The 24,709-nt window shown below is 47.2% G+C and overlaps 1 long non-coding RNA gene across 1 annotated transcript; it reads left to right on the forward strand.

Moving 5' to 3' along the window:
- Positions 1–7: 7 nt before the first annotated feature.
- On the forward strand, positions 8–24,123 carry LOC103885931. The gene is made up of 7 exons (XR_001904461.3): positions 8–182; positions 1,373–1,537; positions 2,363–2,505; positions 2,918–3,053; positions 5,232–5,507; positions 11,770–11,868; positions 14,535–24,123. It is a non-coding gene; the product is annotated as an uncharacterized LOC103885931 (long non-coding RNA).
- The last annotated feature ends 586 nt before the right edge of the window (positions 24,124–24,709 follow it).

Raw genomic sequence — 24,709 nt, forward strand, 5'->3', positions numbered from 1 at the left:
ACCTGGAAGATAGGAGCACCCACCTTTAGAGATGAGACACAAGCAGGAGAGGAGGGATTAAAGCTGCTAGTTAGGGGAAAAAAAAAAAAAAGCAAAACTGCAGTACACACGGTGGAGGTTGGATTCAGAGGACATGGGGATCAGTGTGGGCTATGCTGGTCAAGGAGGGCTTCCAGGGAGAGGTGGGTCATGAATCCTTGCTCTCTATCTCAGACTCTTCCTCTGGACTCTCTTAGCTGGACTCCCTCCCTATTCCATCAGACCAGTGCCCAAAGTTGGAGAATAGCTAGAAACCAGGCTTCAGATGTCTTGGGTACCAGTTACAGATTCAGAATCAGTATGTTAGGGCTGGGGCCTGAGGGGCTGGGGAATGTTTTTGATATGCCTCCTGGGGTGACTCAGCTTCAGCACTGGAATGGTAGCTTCTGGGGTGGAGATCAGTTTTACTTAGCTTTTTATCCAGAGCACTCAGGATCGTGCCTGAGTAGCTGAGTTAATGATTTAATTGAATGGGAGAATAAATGAAGCAGTCTTAGACCTCATCTCACTTCCCTCTCTGTATGTATGACAGAGATTTGTGCATGCCCCTTATCATCTCCTACCCTGAGTTCCTTTAGGTCAGGGTCAGTATCAGATTCTTCTGTGGTTCCCTCTCCCAATACCAGTTCTGCCATCAGTTGGCACTTGGTACGTGCTCAATATTTGTTGCATGGATCCAAGGAGTTGGCTCTGCTTGTCTCCAGCATCACTGTTCTCCACCTTAAGCATTGCTTGCTCTTCTACTCAGGTCCCGTCTGGCTCTAAAGCATCCTTAGTCATTAGAAGATGACAGTAATTAGACCAACCAAATTGGAATCAGGAGCTGGGAATTGGAATTTGGACTCTGACCTCAAATTTGGATGCTCCCCGCTTCTGAGCTACAGATTCCCCAGACATGAAATCAGAATACAGTCAAACCTCTGGCTTTCACCTCCTTATTAACATAATGAATCACCATCCATATGGAAGTCTTCCGCGGACACAATTCATTGTCTCATTTACTGTTTCTGTTCTGCTTGCCTGCGGCACTGCAGAAGCCCTTTTAAATCAAAATGCCTTATTATCAGCCTCTGTCCACTACCCACTACCCTAGCCCAACCTAGGAGAGAGTTAAGAGCCTCTTCCCTTTTATCTACTGCCCCTAGGTCTTCATGGAGTGGGAGGTGGGCAATGTTGAGTAGGGAAGGTATGGAGTAAGGATGGGGCCCCTTGCACATTAGGGTGGCTTCATTCTAAGATCTGCAAGAAGTTTCCGAAGCAAATGTTTAGAGCAAGGGACATAGACATCATTTAGAATTATATGTGTCTCTATTCTTCCACATTAACCACATAGGCAACTGAGAATTCACTGCAATTTTTCCTCGAGAAGATGAGGATCAGGTCGGGAATTGGAAATATCTGAGGGCTAAATTCAACCTGGCTTCTAAAATGAACATGGTGAATATAGATCAACTACCGAACTTCTTTTAACCTCTGGCATCCTATCTGTGAATTGCAGGTGATAACCCTTCCCCAAATGAGCAAATACAGTTTAGTCATATTACAAAAGCCCCATAGCAACCACATGGAGGCTTAATATTTAAACAGAATTGCAGGACTCTGTGACTGAAGCAAAAAGGGCTTTTATTCCATCTCTCTTTCTTCTTTTTTCAGATTCTGAAAGGGAATTACATGTGTCCATTTTTTTCCAGGGCTGAATGATCCTTACCATGTCCATTGATTTACATAATTGCCCAAGTGCCTTAGATTCCCATATATTGCTTTTCTGTTATGCATTTTCTCATCTCTGATGGGAATTCAGCTTTCTGCTTTAAACTTCTGTACATGGGGATTCTTCAGGGAAAATATCATTTTAGGTGTTTGCATTAAAGAAGTCCAAGAAGGGAGAAAACCACTCAGTCCATTTTTCTCTGCAGAATCTGGCTGTCCATTAGCTGATGTGGCTGTGGTGTGAGGAGAGAGAGGAGACTTGGAGGGGCCTGGGGAAGACCTCTCATCCGTGAGAAAGCTCATAGGCTTTGGTGCCAGAAAGACCTGGTTCAAATCCTGGCTCTGCTGCACACCAATGATATGACCTTGGTTGAGAAAGGCAGTCTCATGCGTGTGGTCTTTTAACCTCTGCTCAGCCCCATACAAATGGCCTTGAGCCAAAAACACTTGCTTACCAAGAGATAAAGAACTCTCATAGCTTGTGTTGGGCTTATCGCCTTGTGTGGGAATATGTTTTTCCTGTTCCAGACTCAGTGTGTACTCTTTTGTTCTGCTTAAGCTTGTGCGTCATGTGGCAGGCACCTGGCCAACCCCGCTGTTATATCTGTTCCAGGTGGGGAGGAAACAGGGTCCACCCCCTGCTGCACAAGAGGGAGGCATGCAGACCATCACCTTATGTCTGCTGTAGGAAGAGACCCCTGGCCATGAGGGACTGAACCTGCGATTGCAGCTGATCTTGCTCTGTCTCTTCTCTGTGTGAGTAAAGTGTTGTTCCATCTAGTGCCTGCATGAGTCGTGTCTTTCGTGGCGACACCTATAAACCATGGAGTGGGCTGGCATCCTGGTTCTGCTGCTCCTGTTGGCGGGCATTGTTGTGCTGTTTGCCATCCTCCACACATTGCGACTTCTCTACCCTGCCCGAGTCTCAGCATCTTCACATGTGCCATGAGGATGGTAATGCTTTACAGAACTGAAGGCTAACTGAAGCAGTGTACGTAAAGAGCCCAGCATGGCCCTGGAGTGCAGGGTAGTTATTATTATCCTCAGCATCACCAGTATTATTACCAATGCATGGTAGTTATTATTATCCTCAGCATCACCAGTATTATTACTAATGCCTAGGACTTGTCCACAAAAATCACTAGGAAAATTTCCTTCTGTGAACTAGACTCACGTCAAGATGCTGCCTGCTTCCATGAGGCTTGTAGTGACATCCATGTACAAGTTCAAAGACCCTCTGAGCCAATTTCCACTTCTCTGCATGTCTCTGGGAACCTAGGGGACCAGGATTACTATAAAAGCAGGTAAGGCCAGTATTAAAAACCAGGTTCACTCCAGTCCCCTTCACATCAATGCAACAAGACACAACTCTGTAAAACACCATGCAACTCTGTCTCCGTTAACAAGTATCAACCCCTTCAAAGGATACCTACCCATGACTGTCTAAGTCTGCGGCACTTTAGATCTTGATATAAATCACGTGCATTCTGATTTTATTTCATTGCAAAATGCCGAAGATCTTCCATGCTGAAGCTGTACTTTTCTCTTTACCCCTCTTTGTGGGGGACCAGGGTAAGTTTAGATTTTTGGCACCAGGCTTTCTGCCCTCAACTCCATGGAGCATGGCATTTCTGACAATGCTGGAGATGGCTGCATGTCATGTGTCACTAGCATGGGATAGCAGGGACGGGGAGTGGTGGAGACCGCTCCTTTCTGAGCACCAAGGTAGTTGGATTCCCCAGAGCAATAGCCAGCCCAGCCACCCTAGAAGTCCCCTGACCTAGTTGGAGGGCTAAGGAGTTACTGCACTTTGGGCCATCTCTAAGGTCTTGGGGAGCCCACCTCCTAGGTAGCTCTCTTGCATTCCAGAAATAACCCATAGGAGCAACTCTGGACAAAAGGGGGACACTCAGCCGTGGGCAGCTGAGGCGGAGCTCCTGAGTGCTCCCTCCACTCAGTGGGGCTTGCTCCATAAGGGGTCTTCCTCATGGTTGTACCTGTCACCTGTCCCCCAGCCCAGGCTCCTGGGTCACCACAAAAGCAGGTAGCTGAGTCACCAAGCCCAGGCTATGCCTTTCCTGCTACCCATATCTCCTGTTCATTCTGTCCCCAAGTCTCCCTCTTGCCTATGGACCTCCCAACTACAGCTGCCTTTTATTGGGCATTTGCTGTATACCTCCAGTGAAGTGCTTTACCTAAGTGAGTGCCAGCCTTGAACACTGTGAGGCCAACAGAAGCTCAGAAAGGTTAAGTAACTTACCTAGGATTATCCAGCCAGAACGTGGGGAGCCAACAACCTTCCTAGCTCTGCCTAGCTTTGCCACTAGCCAGGCCGTCACAGTGTCACGTGGAGCTGCCTCCCCTATCCTGTTGGCAGTGGTGGGCATCGTGGAGCTCCTAGCTGGCTCAGGGGACTGTAATCCTACAGCCCAGTGGGGAGGGGGGGGGAGTTTGCTATAACTCCCTCTCCAGATTTTAAAATAGTTATTCAGTCTAAAAACAGACTAAGTGGTGCTGGTTGGAGGTGGGGGTGGGGAAGTATTGCAACCTAGATTATAAAGAGGATGGAAAGAGTGAAATGGAGAGGAAAAAGGACAAGAAACTCCAGCAAATGCCAGGGACTACTGATGGAGAGAAATAATGTGGCTAATTACATCTCTGAAGACTATCCATTCCAAAACAAATTTTTAAAGAAAAAATAATGCATTTTCCCTGCAACTTAAATCTGGGAGTGAAGGGAATGAGCAGAGTCTCCCAGTGGGCACTAGAGTAGCTGTGCATGTGCAGGGGTGCCTCTGACCATCTCACCTTGATGAGTTGCTTCACCAGCATCCTCATCCTGAGGGTGACCACACAGCAGTCTTCCCAGGGAAGCCACAGGAGCGAGCCAAGGGAACCTCACACACCAAGCATCTGGGCTCCAGGACACTGGGTGCAGACCAAGGTCTGTAAATCCAATTCCCTCCCCCACCAAAGCTCGCGATGTTTCTCTCCATCAGTTCCAGGAGGCCTTCTCTGGTTATTTTCCTCCGCCCACCTCTCCTTTCCATTCTCTCCATCCGGGAGTTCCAGATCTTAAATCTATGGGTATAAAGTTGAGGTCCTTCTGCGAAATGAAGGCTCACCTCTAACAAGCCAAACAGATCTGTTTGGTAAGTGTGATTTTTTTGGAGAAGAGGAGCTCCTCCACTCTCCCCTCTTTCTAGCATAATCTGTAGACCAGAATAGGGAGAGAGAATCATGAGTTTTAGAGTCAAACAGACATGGGTTCAGATTCTAGTCTTATAACTTACTTGTTATTTGACCCAACTTAAGTCATTTAATTTCTCAGACTCAATTCCCTTATCTGTAAAAGGGGGTGCTTCGGGTGCTTCGTAAAATTATTGTGTGGTTTAAATAATGTCTGCAAAGTGCTTTGCACCGTATCTAGTATATTCACCCTTGCAGTAAACAGTGGTTGTTTGTGTTATCACTTGTTTCAGAGCACAACAAGGCTAACCTTGAACTCCTCAAGATGCTTGCTCCTGGGATTCTCCAGCTGCAATCAGCATCCCCCACCCCCACTTGCCTGCCATTGCCACATGGGTCAGACAGCAAGGACCATGGAGTACTAAATTTGCTGCTGACCCTTGACCTTGGATGGACTATTTGGCCAAGATTCAGCTCTTCCTCCAATGTAGAAGAGGCAGAGAGGAAGGAGCCAGGAAGAAGTTCCTCCAGGCAAAGGGAAAGTGGCAAAGTTACTCAAGAGCTCACAGGTACCCAGCACGCATTGCCCATGGGCACACATATCACTCTGCAAGCTATACATGAAACTCCTGAAATTCAGGAGTACACAAACCTCCATAAAATGCAGGACCACATGCTTCAATATTCACTCTCCAACATATTCAGATCCACAGAAATACGAATAGCCCCACGTAATGTGTGTACAAGCACATATATATCATGCTGCAACATGCCTACACCTACATGTTTCCCCCCAAACAGCATGAAATCAATCCGGGCACCTCACTTCTACGCAAAACTTGCACTCTGAAGTGTGCACATTTGTACACACACACAAATACACCCACCCTGTAGGTCCAAATACCTGGGCAGGATGCCAAGAATGGCACCCCTGGGCCTTACCAGTCATGGCAGCAATTCACAGATGATTCGCTTTCCTGGAGAGATCCCAAGCTGGGGGCCACTGAGGGGCCTGGGCAGTGGGCAAAGGGCTGACCCTGGGGACTTATTAGGGGTCAGGGTTCATGAGGGCAGAGCAGGAGACCCCAGGAGCCTGGAGTGATGGAAGGGACACACGAAGCTGGGGCTGGGGGAGGAAAAGGAGGAGGACACTGACACCCTCAGTCCTAGAGGCAGAGAAGAGGTTCAGATCTGGCCTGGTGTGCTCCAGTGTCGGGCAGAAGGAGGGAGACTGGAATTACTTCTTTCTCACTTCATTCCTCATTTTTTCCCTTTTCTGGAACTATTCCATCCTCTATACCCTGTGAGACTCTGAGTGGGCCCTGGATCTGGCCTGACAGTAGACCTGTCAGTATCCTGGAGACCAGATACAAGAAGCTTATTACTGAGCTCTCCAAATCCTGTGGCCTGGAAGCAGCATCAGCTCACTGGGTTGGCTTGGAGGAGCACGACTCCTGTGGCCTTTGCCCTTTGTCTTTGGGACCTCCTCTAGGGGCAGGGGGCCAGGTGGAGGATCTCACTTCCTCTGTGTCTGAAACTCTTTCATTCACCCAATGAAATGGGCAGGGGCTACACCTGCATGGGGTAAACCCCTGACCCTTACCCAAACTCACCAGCCTGATATGGTCATAAAGACACAACACCCAGAGGCAGGAGGTCCAGGACATTCCTCCCACGACCCCTTATTCCCACCTCGACTCCTCCCTATCCTGCCCCATGTCCTATTCTCTTCTTCTCCCAGCCTTTCAAAGGCAGAGTGACCCTGCAAGCCCTCTCCTCTGCTGTCGTCAGTCCTCGAACAAGCTGGAGGAAGCACTGATGAGAATTGCTCCTGCCCCTCATGGGCAGAGCCTGCAGACTCCAGATGCTGCTCCACTAGCCAAGCAGCTCTTTCCACTAATAGATTGTGCAGAAAAACATTTGGCCAAGATAGGAAGGAGTCAGTGAGGTCAAGGTTATGGGGGCAATTCCTTTGTGAGAGGATCGGAGAAAGACAATTCTACAACCTGAAGGCACAATGAAGTCTGGCCCTGGCCACAGTCTGGTCTTGACTACAGAGTTTTAAATTGAGTCCTGAAAAACATTTGCAGCAACTCTGCTTCGTAGATGAGAAATTAAGCTTCAGAGAGGGGCAGCAACTTACTCAAGGTCACACAGCAAATCAAAGGCATACCGGTAACTAGAATCCAGTCTCCTGCCTCCTATCCCAGTTATCTTTAGATCGCAGCAGAAGGCAATGTTTTAAAAGTCAGACTGTGAGGAGGAGAGGAGTACCAGGTTAGCTAAAGTTTGATGAAGGAGCCCCCTGGAAGGTCTTATTTCCCGGTGCATAGGTGTTCTTTTTTTTTTTTTTGTTTTTTCAGACAGAGTCTCGCTCTGTAGCCCAGGCTGGAGTGCAGTGGCGCGATCTCGGCTCACTGCAAGCTCCGCCTCCCGGGTTCACGCCATTCTCCTGCCTCAGCCTCCCGAGCAGCTGGGACTGCAGGTGCCCACCACCTCGCCCGGCTAATTTTTTGTATTTCTAGTAGAGATGGGGTTTCACTGCATTAGCCAGGATGGTCTCAATCTCCTGACCTCGTGATCCACCCACCGCGGCCTCCCAAAATGCTGGGATTACAGGTGTGAGCCACCGCGCCTGGCCGGTATTTTGTTTTCCTCCGTTTTCCTTCCGAAGCTGGGCCAAATGAAGGCCAGAAAGTGGCAGATTCTGTTCATCCCTGGGATGGAGGGGTACAGGGAGGCAGGGAGACGGGGAGACGGGGCGGGGGTGGGGGAGGAGACAGGGCTGGGTTGGGCTTTGCCTCCTCTGTTCCGGTCTTCTCCGAGAGAGTAGCAACCTCAGTGGCTGCAGGAGCACGTGATGCCACTGTGCAAAGAGGCTGAGATAAGAAGAAGGATTGATCTTTTTTCTGCTTCAAAGAGAACAGAAACCCTCTCTGTCATGGTAGTTGATCAAAGTCACTGCAGAGGATATTTAATATGCCCTACCCTGCTTCCACTCTGGGTCCCTGGAGGTAGGAGTCCCACTTCTTGTCATGCTAAGACCTTCCTCCAAGCCTTACTGCAAACTATTGAGACACCTTCCCACCTACCTTCCAGCTAGGGTCCCACCGCAGCTACCGGAAGCCAGGAGTTCAAATTCCCTTCTAGCCTTTTTTCCAGGCGGCTTAGCCCGAGGCCAGGGCCCAGTCAGTGGGAACTGATATCATCCCCATCATACAGATGAGAAACTGAGGCATAGAGAGGTTAAGTAACTTCTCTAGAGCCATAAGCTAATTATCTCTTGGGAAACCCCCATTCTTGCAGGGTTATATGGCCTTTGTCTGAAAGCCCCTGTCTGATGGTAAAGACAGGCTCCTCCCTCTAGAGCTGCCAGCTCATGTAACATAGTTACAACCCCAAAAGACTATGGAAATAACCTCTGTGAAAAAGGAGGGATGGGCTCTGTTTCAAAAATGTCTTAATTTAAAAAATCTTGAAAAATCCAAATCTTTAATTTCACTTTGCCTCCCTGGTGGGGCAGAATAGATTTGTCTTGCACCTTCTCCTGCCCCTTCACAAACTATACCCAACTCCATCTGTTTGCAAATAGTGCTTTGTCTTATATGTGAAAATCCTTAAACACTCATCCATTGAATAAATGCAAATTTCAAAGTCCTTAGCCAGGCATTCAAGGCTCTGGAAAACCTTGAGAGGCCATGTGGCCTACTGATTAAGAGCATGGGCAAACTTCCCTGGCCAGCATCCCAGCTCCTCAACCTCACCATTCTTTAACCCATGAATTTTTTATGTGTTGCTTAATTTCCAGTATTTGAGAGATTGTCCAGATATCTCTCTTTTATTCATTTCGTTTGACTTCGTTACAGTCAGAGAACATACTTTGTATGATTTCTATTCTATTAAGTTTGTTAAGGTTTGTTTTATGACCTAGAATATGGTCTATATTGGGGCAACTTGAAAAGAATGTGCATTCTGCTGTTGATGGTGAAGTGTTCTACAAATATGAATTAGATCAAGTTCATTGGTAGTGTTGTTCAGGTCTTCTATGTCCTCACTGATTTTCTGTGTACTTTTCCATCAGTCAGTGAAACATGAGTTTTGTTAAAGTCTCCAAGTATAACTGGGTTTGTTTATTTCTCCTTTTACTTCTCTCAATTTTTTGCTTCATGTATTTTGAAGCTCTATTGTTGGATACATATACATTGAGGATTGTGACAACTTCTAGATGAATTAATCCTTTTTTTGTTGTGTAATATTCCTCTTAATCTCTGATAAATTTCCTTCTTCAGAAGTCTACTTTGCTTTAAATAAATATAGCCATTCCAACTTTCTAAAAAAAGTTGCATGGTATTTTTAAAAATCATTTAATTTTAACCTATCTATATCATATTTAATGTGAGTTTCTTATATATAGCATAGAGATGATCTTATTTTTTAAAAATCTAATCTGACAGTCTCTGTCTTTTAATTGGTGTGTTTAAACCATTTACACTTAATACATTCATTGATATGGTTGGATTTAGGTCTACCATTTTATTGTTTGGTTTTTGTTTGTCCCATCTATGTTTTATTTCTTTGTTTCCCCTTTTCTGTCTTCTTTTGGATTATTTGAATATTGTTTTAGTATTCCATTTTTCTTTCTCTGTTGCCTTTTTTACTATATCTTTTTGTATTTTTAAGTGTATTTTTAAAGTATCTTTTGTACTTTTTAAAAATTTCTAGGGATTATAATACAAATACCTAATTCTTCATGGTCTATCTAGAGTTAATATTTTACTGCTTCAAGTGAAATATAGAAACCTTGCAGCCATATAAGTCCTTTTCCCTCCTCCATGCTGTACTCGTTATATACATCTATAAACATTAAAAACCTCATTATACCGTGTTATAACTTTTGCTTTCAGCTGTCATACATATTTTAAAGTACTTAAGGAGAAAATAATTTATTATGTTTACCTAGCTTTATAATTTTGTCATCTTCCTTTACTCCTAAAGTTCCAAGTTTTGAGTGGGAGTATGACCTTCTCCAAGAGAGTAGCAGCAGCAGTGGGCTACAGGAGCAACTCAAAATGAATAAGAGAAAGACATCTGGAAAAATCTCCCAAATACTGGAATCATTTCTCTTTCTCCTGAAGAATTTTCTGTAGCATTTCTTTTGCAGCTGGCACGTCAGCAATAAATTTTCTTAGTTTTTCTTCATATAAAAATATATTTACTTTGCCTTTAAAAAAGGTTTTGGTTTTTTTTTTCATTTGTTTGTTTGTTTTCTTTTGTTTTTTAAGTGGGTATGGAATTCTGGGTTGACAGCTCTTTTCTTTCAGCATTTTAGAGAATTTTTTCCATTGTCTTCTGGTTGTGATGGTTTCTGATGAGAAATCTGTAGTCAATTTAATTGTTCTTCCTCTATATGTATTGTATTGCTTTCCTCTGGCTGCTTTTAATTTTTTCTTTATCCTTGGTCTTCAGCTGTTTAAGATGTCTTTGGGTGAGGTTTTCTTTGAATTTATTGTTTTGGGGGTTTCTGAATATACTGAGATCGCTGAATCGATACACTTATGTCTTTTTACCAAATTTGGGATGTTTTCAGCCATGATTTCTTCAAGTTTTTTTCTTCACCAAGCAAGCTTTTTCTTCTCTTTCTATGGAAACCTAATGACAAGAATATTTGACATTTTGATATTGTCTCACAAGTCCATGAAACTCTATTTTTTCTTTTCAATCTTTTTTTCTCTATTGTTCAGATTAGATAATTTCTATAGATTTATTTTCAAGTTTATTGATTCTTTTTTCTGTCATCTTTGTTTTGCAGTTGAGACCATGGGGTGATTTTTAAAATTTCAGTTATTGTATTTTCTAGCAAGAAAATGTCCATTTTATTCTTTTTAAAATGATTTTCAGGTTCTTTTTTGACAGCTTCTATCCTTCCATTCATTTCAAGATCATTTTTTCTTACTTGTGAACTATGGTGATAATATCTGCTTTAAAGTTTTTGTGTGATAATTCCATCATCTGGATTATTTCAGGGCCAGCATCAGTGAATTATCTTTTCTTTGAAAATAATTGAGATTTTCCTGGTTCTTTGTGTATGGAGTAATTTGGGGCATTTTGAATATTACGTGATCAATCCTATCTGGTTCAGACCACAAGTCCTGACCTGCTTTCTGCTTTGGATCAGTTCTACACATGCCCTGCTCAAGAATGAGTCCAGGACTTCACCCACAGATTTAAGGAAGTCTTTTCTTTAGCACTCCATGATTTCCCTTGCACTCTCTGGTGCCCAGAGGCCCTTTTCCTGGTCTTTGTGCTGCAACGCTGGAGTTTTTCCCTCCCCAAATAGTTGCATATTTCCCCTGCCTGGGGTCCACCTCCTGGGTGAAGCAAAAAGATGAAAGAAAGAAAAACCAACAGAGTTTTCCCCACACCTCCATAGGGGCTCCCTTTCCCAATTCTGGCCAGAGAGAAGGATTTTCCTCATGGTTTTAGATCTTGCACTACCAACATTACAGGAGTATAGTTTCATGATTGGGGCTTTCCTTGAGACATACCCAGGAGAGTAAAAGTGAGAACAATTGGGGCCATTCTCTGACCTGCAGGGTCCCTGTTCCCAGTCCTCTGGCTAGAAGGAAAAGTTTCTCTTGGAGCTTTTTTGTTTGTCAACTGTGTAGTGGTATTTTGGCCCTCTAGCATCCAAGCCAGGAGATATTGGAGGGAAAATACCAGAAAACTCACAGTCATATTGATCATTCTTTGAGCATTTATTTCCCACAAATCTGCCTGCTCTTATTTATTTTTTTCAGAGTTCTTAAACAGTGTTGTATGCATTCATTCCAGGGATTTTATTTGTAAGCAGTGGAAGAGAGAGGATGAAGTTTGCCTACTCCATCTTAGCTGTAATCAGAAGCCTGTAGACATGTAATTTTAAGTTGAAAGGTATGGGAGAATGTAACAAATTTTGCTAACAGTATTGCAATATTTAAGATAACGTAAAAAGTCATTCTATTTATAAATTTAATTAACTTATTTATTTATTTATTTTTATTTTTATTTATTTATTTTTGAGACGGAGTCTCACTCTGTTGCCCAGGTGGGAGTGCAGTGGCATGATCTCAGCTCACTGCAGCCTCTGCCTCCCGGGTTCAAGTGATTCTCCTGCCTCAGCCTCCCGAGTAGCTGGGATTACAGGCACATGCCACCATGCCTGGCTAATTTTTGTATTTTTAGTAGAGATGGGGTTTCCCCATGTTGGCCATGTTGTTCTCGAACTCCTGACCTCAAGTGATCCGCCCACCTTGGCCTCCCAAAATGCTAGGATTACAGGCATGAGCCACCACACCCAGGCAGTATTTTTATAAATCTAATTTATTATATTTACAGTGGATTTTCAAGTACATGATAAGAAGATTTTGCTTGTTCTATTAGATATTTAAGTTACGTAGGAAAATCAAATATATTAAATGTTTAAATGTAGCTGAAATTGTTTAAGCAAATTTAATTAAGTTGTAAATGGCACTGATTGTTTAAAGGAGTAGTTTTTTCAATCTGAGTTAATCAAACTTTAATTGAAGAAAAAGTGAAGGTCTTGTTCTTATTTTATTGCATTTATACATAGAACAATAAGACGGGTAAGTGGAGCTTAATCCTTCCTTCTAAAAAGCTATGTTTTTATATGCGTATCCTTAATCAATTGCATATTAAATTTTAAAAGGTAGCTATAAATAGTATTTCTGTGTGCACAAGCCCCCACACACTCACCAAAAAAGCCTCATCTACAGGGCGCTTCCTTCCAGCCCTCTCAAGCAACTCTCACTGTCAGAGAGATGATTTTCTCTCCACCTGAAATCCATGGGTAGTGCAGACTGTAGAAAACACAAGCTTTTGGAGACAGACTGAAGAGGAACTTTACTCCTCTGTGCCTCAGTTTCCTTATGTATAACATGCAATAAAAAAGACCTGTCTTGAAGATTTGTTTTGAAGATTAAGTGAGGGAGTTTGCATGCAGTGTACGTATATGTAAAGGGCTTAACAGAGAAAGCTGTAGAAGTAGGCACCAGTTAGGCCGGGCGCAGTGGCTCAAGCCTGTAATCCCAGCACTTTGGGAGGCCGAGGCGGGTGGATCACGAGATCAGGAGTTCGAGACCGGCCTGGCCAACATGGTGAAACCCCGCCTCTACTAAAAATACAAAGATTAGCCGGGCGTTGTAGCGGGCGCCTGTAATCCCAGCTACCCCAGAGGCTGAGGCAGAAGAATCGCTTGACCTGGGAGCCGGAGGTTGCAGTGAGCTGAGATCGTGCCACTGCACTCCAGTCTGGGTGACAAGAGCAAGACTTCATCTAAAAAAAAAAAAAAAAGAAGTAGGCACCAGTAAGAGAAGAAGTTATTATGACGCAGGTCGATAACTTGAGCCCAAGAGTTTGAGACCAGGCTGGGGAACACGGTGAAACCCTGTCTCTACAAAAAATAAAAAAATTAGCCAGGTGTGGAGGCACATGCCTGTAGTCTCAGCTACTGTGGAGGCTGAGGTGAGAAGGATTGCTTGAGCCTGGGAGGTCAAGAATGCAGTGAGCCATGATTGAGTCACTGCACCCCAGCCTGGGTGACAGAGCGAGACCCTGTCTCAAAAAAAAAAAAAAAAAAAGAAATTATTGCTGTTGCTCGTGGTGCTATTCTCCGAGCCAATTCCCGGAGGTGCCAGGCCCTAGTCCTCACCCTGGAGGAGGTTGTGAGAAAGCCAAGCTGAAGCGAGGGCCCACAGTGGGACCCTCCCTCCTGTCATGCTTGCATGGCTCCTTCCTCCCTGCCCTAGCCATTCTTGACAATGCAGACAGTTCTCTGGTGTGGGCAGGTGGTGGCTGAAAGATGCAGAACTCAGGCCTCAGAGAGACTGGTGTTGAGACCCCAGCTTTGCCACTTCTTCATGGGTGGTTTAGAAAAGTTGCCCAGGCTCTCCAAGCCTCTGTAGCTTGAAGATACCTCATTGTGGGGCTAGATTTGAGTACTGAATGAGGCACTGTGCAAAGTCTCCAGCACCATGCCTAGCACACGGTGCGCTTGTATACACAGTGGTCATCTTGCATCTCCACAGTTTTATTCCAAAATGGATCCCTTGTCCTCATTTTACCTAGTTAACTTGTCTGCACTGATCTAGGTTATTCAGGTAGCGAGGCTACACTGACTCAACTGAAGAGCAGGAGGCCCAGCTTCTAGTCCTTGAACTGAGGTCAAGCTCCTTCTCTTTCCTGGGACTCAGTTTCCTCCTCCCTAGGTTAATGTGACAATTCCCATTCTGCCCATCCAAGCCTCACATGGCTCAGACAACGTGTGGATGTGGAGGGCTTAGTTCTGAGGGGAAGTAAGTAGTCACTGACAGACCCAGGAGATGTGTGGAGAGTAACTGACAGACCCAGGAGATGACAGCAAGTAACTGACAAACCCATAAGATGTGTGGACAGAGCCAGATTCTCTGGTGTCCTGTTTCCTGACAGGAAGTTGGATGCCTTGTCCGGATAATTGGCCTCCATTCTGGCAGAAGCAGACAGCAGCTCACGGGCTTGTGTTCTTAACTACCCATTCATCAATCTGGCATTTCTTCTTTCAGAGCAAAAGCTGCTATGACAGAAGCAGAAGGGGACACCTGGGCCATTAGTACCATCCCCATGTCTGCCTCAACGTCCTCCGGCCCCCAGCTACTGCTGGCTTCCAGACTGTGGACTTCTATGCATGGGGTCTGCTCCTTAGAACTGGGATAAGCAGGCAAGAACATGCCTTTGGAGCAAGGTTCTCCTGCCTCTAGAGCTGTGTGACCTTAATGTGCCAAGCCCATGCTCACCACACAGCAATCGCGTCCTTTATGGCCCAGCTCAAGCCCTTCCCTTCCTCCAGCCCACGCCACCCTCTCCCTTCTCTGAGCGTCTACACTCCACACACCAGCTTCTGCTCACACTCTGTCCCACTCCAGCCTCTCACTCTTCTCTGGGTGATTCTGTACCCAGGGAGAGAGCTGGAGGGAAGGTCCCTCTCTATGTCCCTGACAGCCCTGCCCCAGGATGGGCTCAGAACAGGTGCTGAACCTGTGCAGGGACCGCTGGGGCTGCTGGCTGGGAAACATGAGGCAGGGAGCAGAGGCCAGGTCCTGGCTGTGTTTCCCAAAGCCTGGGCTGCAAAGAGGTTAGCAAAGAGGGAACAGTGAGGCCTCAAGCACACTGGGGACCACCTTTCTGGACTCAATAATGAAAACATCTGTGTAAACAGCTTGATGGTTTCAGAAGGTCTTTTCCATCCTGCAGCCACTTGACAGTGGGAGTTATGACCTTTTACCTGCAGAAGAAATATCCAGGGTCCAAAAGAAGAATTGGAACTTCCAAGGTCACAAAGATATCAAGGGAAAACACCCAGACTAGAACCCAAGGCTCCAGACTTTCAGCCTTAGTCTTTGCCTCTAGCATTCACAGGGGTGTGGTGCGAGGAGATGGCGTGAGAACAGAACAGTGAGTGAGCAGCTCCTCTGCATCCACAAACAGCCTCTCCCTGCTTCCTTCAAGCTTATCTGCTGGAAAGAGGGTCAGACGAGGGAGGAGGCAGAACCCGAGAGGCTACATCGTGTCAGCCCCTCACTGTCTGTGATGGGTGCAATCTGGAAGCCCCGGTGGCCTAGCCCTCTACCCTAGGGCTGCAATAGAGCCCTACCCTAGGGCCACAGAGACCCCATGAACTTCTGCCCCAGACTTCTTCCTGGTATGCCAGGGAGATGCATGAGGTGAGCATCTCTGGAGCTTTCCCACCTCCTTGAGTGAGGCTGGAGTGAGCAGCGGTAATACTGGCTGGAGGAGAAGCTCTAGTTCAGATCTAGCCTCCCTTCCTGCACTGTATCCCAGGAAACTTTGTTCCCTAGGTGTGAACCTGGCTGGATTCTGGCTTCTGAGATCTTTCATCCTAGTTTTCAGTGAGCTGGAGTGGAAAAGTCTTCTTCTGTGTGGTTAAATCTGCACTGGCCCATTTTCCCTTTCTCTCTCTTCTTCTTACTCGATTCTAGGGGATGCCAAGGGAGGAAGGCACAGCCAGTCAGCATTCCTTCCTAGGGGCCCAGCAGAAGCTTCCAGGAGAGAGCCTTGGATGGTGTGTGTGTGTGTGTGTGTGTGTGTGTGTGTGTTTCCCGAAGACTGGCCAGGCCTCTCCGATCAGACAGGCAGGGACCCAGCCTTGACCAGTAGAGCTTTCAGAAGAGATGTCTCCCAACACCAAGGCCTCCTTATCCCACTGGCAGGTTCAGAAAGTAGAAGATGCTGGCAGTCAAAAGAACCCAGGCCAGCTCATTAGCCACCACTATCCAAAGGACTGGCCAGGCTGCTGGGAGGTGGGAAGCTTTGTCACACAACCCAGGCCAGTGAGGAACCAGGCCAGAGCTGGCAGCCGGAGGACCAGATCCCTGAGCACACTCCATAGATGCTCAGCCCTGACAGGGTCTGGGGAAATTAGTCAGCTTGGCCCCTCATTATACAGATGGGAAACTGAGGCTCAGAGAGAGGCAAGCCCCTGGCAAATGTTGCAGGGCAAGGTAGGGACTGAAAACAGGTCTTTGAATTTCAGTGTGGGCTTTTTACATAGCACCATGTCTCATTGTTCTGAAATCAGTAGATGGAAAGCTTGTTCATCTTTATTCATTGCCTTCTCCAAGGATACTTTTGGGTACCTGGGCTAGTGCTGAAGCTTGGGGAGACCCAGGATTACGTGAGAGCCACTCACTTAGTGGAGCCTCCCTCCCTACTTAGTGGTCAAGAGCCATGTCATGGATTGGTAACTATGAAAGGGGATGTGCTGCAATAAAGCTAGCGGCAGAGCACAGGGGGATACAGGAAGACAGGAGACAGAAGGGGAGATTTTACTCACTTATACCTTACTTCATTCCCAAAAGATTGATGGTGGCAGAGAGGCTGTGAACCTACAAAGTTTTTGGGGTATGAGCTGGTCTTAAAGGGTGAATAGGATTCAGAGGACAAGATGAGGATGGGTCTTCCAGGAGGAAGGAACAGGTTGTGCAAAGACACAGGACATGTGTGAGGTCTCATAGAGCCCAAGGTGGCTGAGGCAGAGGGGGCAGTGGCAATGCTGAAGGAGTGATGGTCCTGTTCAGATGGCCAACCCATCGTGGGCACCATTGTGGATGAGCCTGACCTTCAAGAGGCTGGTCGCCTCGGCCTCAGTCACTGTTGTTGTATAACAAAGTCCCCAAAATTCAGTGGCTTAACATAGTAGGTATTTAACTTATTATCCTGTGGGGCAGAAATTTAGTCTGGGTTCTGCTGGGTGATTCTTCAGTTGCAGATGGGGTCACTGCCTCTGGAGGTCAGCTGGCTATTGGCTGACCTAAGCTAACCACAAGCAGAGACACAAGAAAGCAGGCTCCAATGTGAAAGCCCATTTCAAACTTCATTTTGCAGCATGTCTGCTAGTATCCCATTGGCCAAAGCAGGTCACATGGCTGGGTCAAATCAAGAGGTGAGGTAGTGACGTAACCACTGTCCATAGTGGGAGAGTAATACAAAGGCACGCCGCAGAGGGCAAAGACAGAGGGAGCAGGAAGCACTAGGCTATCAGTGCAATGCAGTGCACCAGTCATTGGCCACCCAGCCTTGGCTCGGGTGTCTACACTCACATCCGCAGAAGGTGCAGAGCATGCCTCTGGAATCCAGCTCACATCCTGCCTTCTCAAGGGAACCCTCCTTGCTGACTCTGCCCTCAATTTAGCTTACACGGTCCTGTGAGAGCTCAGTAGTTCTGTGCGTGTGTGTATGTGTGTGTGTGTGCATGTGCGTGTATGTCTGCCTCAACCATACGGTGGGAACTGGTGCAGGGCTGCCTATTTTTCACACTACATGCTCGGCTGTGGAGCCACATGGGTGACTTGGAAATGACCCCTGCCCTCCGTGAAGCCCAGTTTCCTGTAGAAGACACACCTGCCAGCAGTGACAGCCCAGCTTGGCAAGTAGTGAGACCAGGCACACAGGGCACAGAGACAGCCCAAGGGAGGCACAGGCCCAGCCCAGCCTCCAGGAAAGGCTTGCTGAGAAAGCAAAGCTGGAATGGAGTCTAGAAGTTGAGTAGAAGGTTAGGATAGACCAGTGCCTGTAGGCAAGAGTGGGAGGATTCTGTCATAGCTGGGGACAGCATGGCACAGGTACAAGGGCGAGAACAGGTGGACACGTCTGAGGAGGGGACCTTGGATGCAAAGGTGGGGAGGAAGCTGGAGAGGTCGACAGGAGCCAAGTCATTGAGCCCTGGATGTCAGGTGAAGGATGAGTGGAAGCAAGAATGTGAGACTGCAGGGCCTGACCTGCATATCAGAAAGCCGGCTCTGGGTGGCTAGGGCAGAACAGAAGCCAGAAGATCGTGGGCAACAACAGTCCCGGGGGAGATGAGGAAGACCAGAACCCGGCAGAGGTGCTGGAACCAGAGAAGAGAGAGTGGATTAGAGAAGGGATTTCGACTCTTCAGGCCTTGGTGACCTGCAGGATGTGGCGCTCAAGGCCCGGGGCTGAGGGTTTGGGGGTCCCCTGGAGTCTAAGGGCTGGCTCTGGGAGTCTGCTGGTTAGAAGCCATGGAGACATGGGGCAGGCCAGCCCAGAGCCAGGGGTCTCTAGAGGTCAGGGTACCAACAGGCTTGGGGTCCTTGACTCTGCATAGCAGCTCTGGGCCAAGGCAGCCTGGCACACCCAGGCTCCACCACCTGCTTCCTCTTAATCTGGCACACCCTGATGTGGTACTGCTGACAAAGAGCAGGGCGAGCTTGAAAAAGCCACCAAAGACAGGCAGTATCAAAGCACCTTCCCAACTACTCTTTCCCCAGCCCCAAAGCCAGCTTCAGATGCCACTTGTGCCACAGGCCTGAGGGGCACGATTGTTCACCAGGGAGGCCCTGAGTGGCATGTCCGTCCCCTGAGGAGCTTCAGAGGTGGCCCTGCCAAGTCAGCCTCCTGTTTCCCACCTGGAGATGGGGTCTCAGTCCTGCCAACCACCTGGGAGTTTTCGATGTTTTCACCTCTGAGCCTCTGGCTGACACCAGCTCAAAGAGCATTCCTTCCTCCCTAAGGCTTCCTTTCCTCCCTGGGCTCCCATTGACTGAGAACTTGTCACCAGCTGTGCCCACCTGGCCCAGAGCCAGGGCTTCTCTGCTCTGCCGAGGTCCCAGCCAGGTTGAGTCTGGCTCAGTGTGCGGGTGCCTTGCACGGTCTCTCCTGAAGAGCTGGTTCTATCACTCAAGCAGCTGCTAAGGGCATTGAGGCCCTGGGATCTCAGATGAAGAACTCTCTGAGGAAGAACTGTGCTGTGTAGAAGTGTTTTTTTCCCCTTCTTTTATTGACAGGCAAGAGCTGTGTTTCGGAGCAAGCCCTGACTAGGGAATCAGGGGGCCTGGCTTCCTACCCTAGCCCTGGTGATTTGACTTTGTGTAACCTCTTTGGGCTTCTGTTCTTGCAACTCTAAAATGAGATTAATAAGACTGGTCTACGAATTGAATAAGATAATACATCTGAAAATACTCATGTGTCTGGCTAAGTTTTTAAATTTATTGATTTAATAATACACATAAGAAGTTACCATGTACCCCTTATTTCCAGTACATGGGGAAGCCCAAGAAGGGAATCCACTGAGGGGAAGGACCTCCAGAGAGTTTGCAAGCAGGTCCTATTATTGCCCCTACTCCACACTCGGTGTCAAAGAGCACAGTCAGGTTAAATCCAGCCAGCAGGTACCATGATGGGAGAGCTCGGTGCCGTGAGTACACGATAGCTTACCAGGGCTGCAGTGCCTGGGGCAGGAGACAGTGGAGGGGGCTCCTCTGGAATGAGGAGAAGACAGAGAAGAGGCTTGGTCTATGAATCCTGAATCTTGATTGACAAGGAGCACGGCCTGCTGGTCTGACCCAGTGTCATAAATTTGTTTTAAGGTAGTTGCTGTCTCAGCATCTATTCTAAGCCTTAATATAAATTATTTAAAACCCCAAAAATTTCCCTTCCCCATGTAGTTGTTTGCAATATAGCCTGCTTGTCCCTCATCCCACTGACCCAATACCACTGGTCCCACAGCTTCTGACCACGATGAAACCTAATGGTCAACACCAGAGTCATGTAAATGATCCCCCCTTCGTGTGTCTTTTCTCTAAACCAGCCAATCCACAACCCCTGTGGGAAAGCCCAAATGATAACACTATAGGCTTTAATAAAGGCAAAGTCCCACAGGTCCCCTCTTTCTCTCTCTTCCCCCTGCCCCCAAGCTGAACTCCCTGTCACCTTTGGACTTCCTTTGGACACCGTTGACACCCCTAACCTATCTGGGACCTGAAAGTAATAAATTTCTCATCCTTCTTTATTTTAATTTCACGTCCTCATTGTGTCTCACACACGCAAACCTAACGTTCCCCCCATCACGGCTCTCCTAGAGAGTAGCTATCTTGGCTTATGACCAATCTCAAGAGACAGACCTGGAGACCAAATTACAGTGAAATTCACCACACAAGGGAGACCAAATGGTTCTACGCTGCAGGCACGGGGCCAGGTCTCCTTGGGGCCAGGATGATGGGGAGGCCTGGCCGTGGGCCTCTTGGGCATTTTAGAGCCTTTGCTGCCACAGATTCACCCTGGAAATGCCAGCCCTTCTTTTTCTGCTGAAACTGGAAGCCTGGAGGAGGACAGAAGTCCCCAGCCTCTAAAGCCAGGACTGGGAACCTGGGGCACAGAAACTGCAAGTGGACCAGGAGATAGGACAACTGGAATGTGAATCCTCTCTTTGGCCTTTAGAAGCAATCCTTGGGTTCCTGGGCTGGGTGAGCAGGGCAGGTCAAGATGCAGAAATGGGCACAGAGAAGCAGAGAAAGGCAGACCACACTTCAGGGCCCTTCAAAATCAGGGACCTGCAGAACGCTTCTTCTCCAGAGCCCAGCCAGGGCCTGGTACAGTGGAGTGGAGAATAAGTATTTGTCAAGTTGATTTGATAAGACAGATCTAGAGTGAGATCCAGCCACAGAGATGGGGGCAGCTGGAGAGATAGAGGAGCCAAGAGGCAAAAATAAATGCATACTCAGGTAGAAAATCCTAGAGAGATAATGGAAATGGAGAAGGGAGAGAGGAGAAAAATAAAACCGAGATGGAGGAGAGAGCAAGAGAGAAAATAGTGCCTTCACCAAGTCCCAAAATAGCAGCTGCTGGTGCCGGCAGCCTGCCCTGAGATGGCCCTTTAATTGGGGCTGAATTCAGCACTCTCTGAGCCCAGTGCTTGTGTGTGGGTGTATCTGTGTGCTGGTCCAAAGTTGTCAGAAAAGGCCCAGCTGGAGTAAAATGTGTGCCCAGGGTGTGGCTTCCCTCCCTGGGCTCCCCAAGACCCCTCCAGCTCCCACCCTACACACCCAGGCCACAGATGCCACAGTGAGGGAGGAGCACCTATTCTGGGGAGGTCAGGGCTTCTCCAGCTTGCCCGGGGAGAGGGGAAGAAGGATCTGGGGGAAGTAAGTCTGAGAGAGCAGGAAGATGCTTCAGGGAGTGGATGATCATTGCATTTGGGGAAGAGATCATTGTCAGAGAGTTGGATACTTAGCGTTGTTATTTTAGGGACAACTTATACTTTCATAAAACTCTCTTAACAGGCTGATTGTCTTCTCACATCCTCTCTTCCAGATGCTAGCACCCAGTTGTGTGGCCAAAGCAGCCATAATTTAAGGTACCACCTCCTCTCCAATCCATTTACCTATTGCTTAGGAAGAAGGGCTGATTCTGCTGTCTTATGGGGATACATTCTCTGCTCCAGCCAGGTATAGAGGTGGCCTGGCTGGGTTCCATTTTCCTTTAGGATGCAAAAAAAAAAAAAACACTTGATAGTCTTTGCACTATGAGGAATCTTCTTTAGATGCCAAGAATTTTCCAATGATGTGAAGAAGACGACTAGCATACAGGGAGAGTTCAGTTGAATGACCACCTTCCCACATCCCTGATCCATCACATGAAAAATTTGCAACGTTTTCTATAGATTTATACTACACTTGTACTTGTGGTGGCCAATACTGTTAAAATGTCATATTTCAATATTAAAAATATTAATTGGCAATTTGTTACAAAATGCCCTCAGACTCAAAAGAAGGGAAGGGAATTTATATTTGTTGAGCACATATTTATATGTCAGGAACTGTGCTTTGTAAATGTTTTTACTTGTGTTGTATGACTTAACCTTCATAATGGGCCTATGATGTCTGCATTACCATTTCTGCTTCCAGATCTGGGAACAGTGGCTTGGGGAGATTGGGGAACTTGCCCAAGGGCACCTACCTAGTACCTGGAGGCACTGGAGGCAGGATCTGCCTGCCTTCAGAGTTTGTTTCACTATGCCAGAAGACCCAGAGGACCTCCGGGTGGCGGGACTACTTCTAAGAGCAAGGCTGAGGACTGTCATAGAATGTGGTGTGAACAGAGTCTTTCTGAAGAGTTGTGGGAAATTAATAAACAGGGCAGCTCCACTCCGCCTTGTTGGGCCTCATCTGAGTAGCCAGCCTGGTGGCCATTAGAACCCTGATCCCACAGGGCCAAGACTTTAGAGATGTCACAGGTTGGGGTTCCCTGGAAGCATACTCTGAGAAAACTAGTATGCAGAAAGCATTAGGAAGTGGTCTCAGGACCAATGCCTGTAGGGGAGGGGAGGAGGCAGGATTGGGCAGAGGGAAAAGTTGGGCAGCAACGCAGTTTCCATGAGAGCCTCCACTGATTCCATAGGAGCTCTGAGGTTGGGAGGACCCTTCAGAGTCATCCAGTATTGGGGTGAGGGAACTGGGCCCTAATACCCTGTCTTTGGATGTGGACTGCCCTGGGACGAGGGTGTTATCTTAGGCACGGATGCTTTCTTCAGCTGAGACAACTCCCAGAGGGGCTGAGAGATTAGAAGTGTCAAAAAATCATCTTCCTGGCAGCTGGGAGAGTAAGCCCTTTAGTTCTTCAGGGGGCATATGGGTGGTGCAGCACAGCACCCATGACAGTGCTGCTGGTGGGGAGGTGGCTGGGGATGGTGTTCTTCAGGCTTGGTGAGGCTAACTCCAGGATGCACAGATAATTCCAGGGAAGGTACCATGAATGACGATTCCCAAGGGGCAAGGGTCTTACAGTTTATGGGAAAAGGGGAAGGAAGCTTGGCTGAGAAGTTTTGGAAGGCAAACTGAGGTTTGAATATGCTCCCTCTGCTCCTTGTCCCAATAGTGCCAGGGAGAAAGGATGCCCAAGGTGGGATTCTGGAAGGAGAATCAAATAAGGACAGAGCCATCCCTTGGCTAACATGTCCCCAAGAAAGACCCTGATTTCCTAACCCTTTGTGGAACTACATTGGGTGGGAGGAAAAAAGGGAGAAAATGGAAGAGACAAGTGAAGGACAAGTTGGTCTTTCCTCCAGGCATTCACATTCTGGCTGGGGGTGCGGCTTCATATGTGGGAGCAGGCAGAGAAAAGCACATGGTGTGCTCTCGGCTGTCTTGGATGGTGCTGCCAGTTTTTGGGGTAAATTAATTCAGAGAAGGGAGCCAGCAAGGTGGGAAAGTCAAGGAGAGATCCTCAGAACAGAAGAGATTGAGGATAAGCTTTGAATAACGGGGAAGAGTCAGGCAAGCAGGGATCTCTCTCCTGAAATGCACCCCTCTTCCTTGCCCTGCGCCCTTGTTTGTTGGGGGAGGGGTGCAGTGGGTCACGTACTCACTTAGAGTTTCTCTATCTCCAGGCTACGAGGTGACCCAGAGAAGCACCCAGCCCTCTCTTTTCTTTATGAACCCTCTTTGTCTTACCCTGTGCCCTGGATCTGTCCGTGGTGCTGAACCTCAGGGAGCTTGTCCAAGACTCACCTTGGGAGGACCAGGTTTTCAGGGTTTCAGTTTCTCCTTCCTTAGTAACGTGATAAGGTGAGCCTCTTCACAGGGGTTTTGTGCAGGGGGCTTCAGGCAACCTCAGAAGATCTCTTTCTGGACATTCAGTCCCCAACTTGCTTTCCCTGGAAAGGTCTCTTTGTGCGGAGCAAGATGGGATAGGTAGGCTTTCCTAGAGTGATGAGCAGGCACACATCCTTAGTGCCTGTGCAGGGCATAACGTGGGCAATTTAAATTTAATGTGGGGTGGTGGCTTACTCTTGTAATTCCAGCACTTTGAGAGGCCAAGGCAGGTGGATTGCTTGAGCCCAGGAGTTCGAGACCAGCCTGGAAAATATGGCAAAACTCTGTCTTTACAAAAAATACTAACATTAACTGGGCATGGTGGTAGTCTCTAGTCCCAGCTACTTGGGAGGCTGAGGTGGGAGGATCGCTTGAGCCCAGAAGGTTGAGGCTGCAGCAAGTTGTGACTGTGCTACTGCACTCCCGCCTGGGCAGCAGAGCAAGACCCTGTTCCAAAAAACAAACAAACAAAAAGGGTGCCCTTGAGGGAACTCCTATGTGGTGATCAGTCATTCTATGCATTGATTGTAGTGGTGGCAATATGGATTTATACATGTGATAAACTTCTAGAACTATACATAGACACATACGAAAAAGAGTGCCTGCAAAAAGCTGGTAAAAGCAAAGTAAGATCTATAAATTAGTTAATCATATTATGCAAAGTCAATCTCCTGGTTTTAATATTGTGCTGCAGCTATCCCCACATTCCTACATTTCACTAGGAGGAGATTGGTAATGGGTACCTGGGGACTCTTTGTACTATTTGTGCAACTTCTTGAAGTCTGCAGTTATTTCAAAATTAAAAAATAAAAATAAAAATAGGGAACCCA

Source organism: Papio anubis, chromosome 7 (assembly GCF_008728515.1).
Source record: "Papio anubis isolate 15944 chromosome 7, Panubis1.0, whole genome shotgun sequence".
Lineage (NCBI taxonomy): Eukaryota > Metazoa > Chordata > Mammalia > Primates > Cercopithecidae > Papio > Papio anubis.